Source organism: Belonocnema kinseyi, chromosome 4 (assembly GCF_010883055.1).
Source record: "Belonocnema kinseyi isolate 2016_QV_RU_SX_M_011 chromosome 4, B_treatae_v1, whole genome shotgun sequence".
In the NCBI taxonomy this organism is placed as follows: Eukaryota; Metazoa; Arthropoda; class Insecta; order Hymenoptera; family Cynipidae; genus Belonocnema; species Belonocnema kinseyi.
The window spans coordinates 45,183,873-45,186,557 of record NC_046660.1 but is presented as its reverse complement, the minus strand read 5'-3'; positions in this window follow the sequence as shown (position 1 = coordinate 45,186,557).

The following is a 2,685-nucleotide window of genomic DNA, read 5'->3' as shown; positions in this document are numbered from 1 at the left end:
TTTATCTCTTCTTCTGCTCTAATTGTATCTTTACTTTCTTTAACTAATCGTTTAAGTATCCTGTTTTCGCGTCTATAATCATTTCTACGTCTATTTCTTTCTGCATTGGTAAGACCTGCGATGTTCAAAGTTCTCTTGTACGCTTCTCTTTTTGCTTTTTGGTCAGCCTGAATTTCATCATTCCACCACGCATCACCAGACATTCTTCCTACAACTGCGGTACCACATACTTCGATTGTGCATCTAACAAGGATATCCCGTAACATTGTCCAGGCGCCCTCTAAATCTTTGTTTTTTATACGGTCCTCCCATGTTGCCCTATCTATGCTTTCGATTATCTTATTTTGGAAATCTATGCGCACATCCGTATTCTATAGGTTCTCAATTTTGATTCGCGTTTGTTTTGCTTTCTTGGGTCTCTTTTTTCTTTAACCCCGACCTAAGTTAATTTTTGAGATCAGAAGGTAATGGTCACTATTGCATTCAGGACCCCTCACGACCCTTGTATCTTTGACTAACTCTCTAAGTCTTTCATCCGCAACAACAAAGTCAATTATACTGCGGCTATTTCCTTTAGACCAGGTGTACATGTGGATCATTTTATGCCTAAATCAAGTATTTGTAATAAACAGACCCCTTTCTAAGCATAGACCAACTAATTTATCTCCGTTATAGTTTGTTCTTGGATCCCCAAAATGACCTAATACTCTTTCTGTATCCTGATTTTAGATGCCCACCCAACCGTTCATGTCTCCTAGTAGAATGCTTGTACAATACAAGCATAAAGTAAAATTGCAAACATGGTATTGGAATTACGATGTTGCTATACATCCAGCATTCCAGTAAATATATTAGAGCGCTTTTAAGACGAAAATTATGCGAAAGGAATTCGAATTTAAGGAATTTATCGAATTTACGAAATTCATGGAATTTACGGAATGTATGGACTTCGCCGAATTCATGGAATTTAGGAAATTCATGGAATTTAGGAAATTCTTGGAATGTACGAAATTCATGGAATTCACGAAACTCATGAAAGTAACGGAATTAGCTGAATTCATGGAAGTAATTGAAATGATTAAATTCATTAAATTGAAGGAATTCACGAAATTTATTAAATTAATGAAATGCACGAAATTAATGGAATTCAAGGAATTCACCAAATTTGCGAACATCATGAAATTGAAGGAATTCACGGAAATTATGGAATTCATAAAATTCACGAAATTCGCGGTATTCATGGAATTTACAGAATTCATGTAATTCATAGAATCCACAGAATTCATGTAATTCATAGAATCCACAGAATTCATGTAATTCATAGAATTAACAGAAATGATTGAATTCTTAGATTTGGCGGAATTCGCGAAATAAATGGAATTTACGGTATTCTCTGTATTTATGGAATTCGCGGAATACAATGGATCTGGTGAATTCAAAGGATCTCGAAAATTCCATTGACTCCGTGAATTCCATTAATTCCCCGAATTCCGTGAAAAACATAGCTTCCGTCAATTCCATACCGTGAAATCTATGAATTTCATGAATCCCTTGAATTTTATTTATAAATTGTCATTTTTTGTCGTAAATTAATCTTTATGTTTAAAAATTCATCTTTTTTAGTTGACAAGTTATACTTTTTGGTTCAGAAGCTTTGAATTTTGTTCAAAATTCGTCTTTTTCGTTTGCAGTCATCTTTTTTTTTAAATTAACCTTCTTTGTAAAAAATTCAACGTTTCGGTTGAGAATTCTTGAATTTGATTACAAAATCGACTTTTTATTAATAAATAATTTTTTATTAAAAAATTCATATTTTTAGTTGAAAATTCAAGCTTTTGATTCAAAATTATTCAATTTTGTTAAAAAGTCGTTTTTCCGGTAGATTCGAAATTTAAGTTAAAACTTGATCTCTGGTGGAAAATTAAACTGTTTTCTTGAAAATTCCTCTTTCTTAATTACTTTGGTAATTTAAAATCTGCCTATTCCATTTTTGGTCGAATTTTTTTTATCGAAAAATTAAACTTTTAACAAAATTCAACTATTTCCTTTAAAATTGTTTTTTTATTATTATTCTAGTTTAGGTGAAAATTGCACTTTTAGGTTGAGAGTTCTCGTATTTTGTTGTAAATTCGTCTTTTAGAACACCTAATTTTTTTTATGAACGACACAAGTTATGGAAACAATGAATTTAAAAAAGTTGCTGATCCGAAAAAGACTGAAAACTTGTTTAAACTCATCATTAATAATATTTTGATAGGACACGCAATTTTTGTTTTAATCGTCAAAAATTACATTCGAAATAAAAAAATATATATATATTTAAAAACGACTCAAAGTACAAATGAAAATTAATAGATAAAAGTTTTTCACCCTAAAAATGATTTAAAAATTTGTTATTAATAATTTTATGATTTTATGTTATTGTTATTGATATTGTTATTGCTATTGCCATTGCTATTGCGATTGCCATTGCCATTGCCATTTCTATTGTTATTGTTGCTGTTATTGTTGCTGTTATTGTTGCTGTTATTGTTGCTGTTGCTGTTGGTATTGCTGTTGTTATTGCTGTTGTTATTATTGTTATTGTTTTTGTTTTTGTTTTTGTTTTTGTTTTTGTTTTTGTTTTTGTTTTTGTTTTTGTTTTTGTTTTTGTTTTTGTTTTTGTTTTTGTTTTTGTTTTTGTTT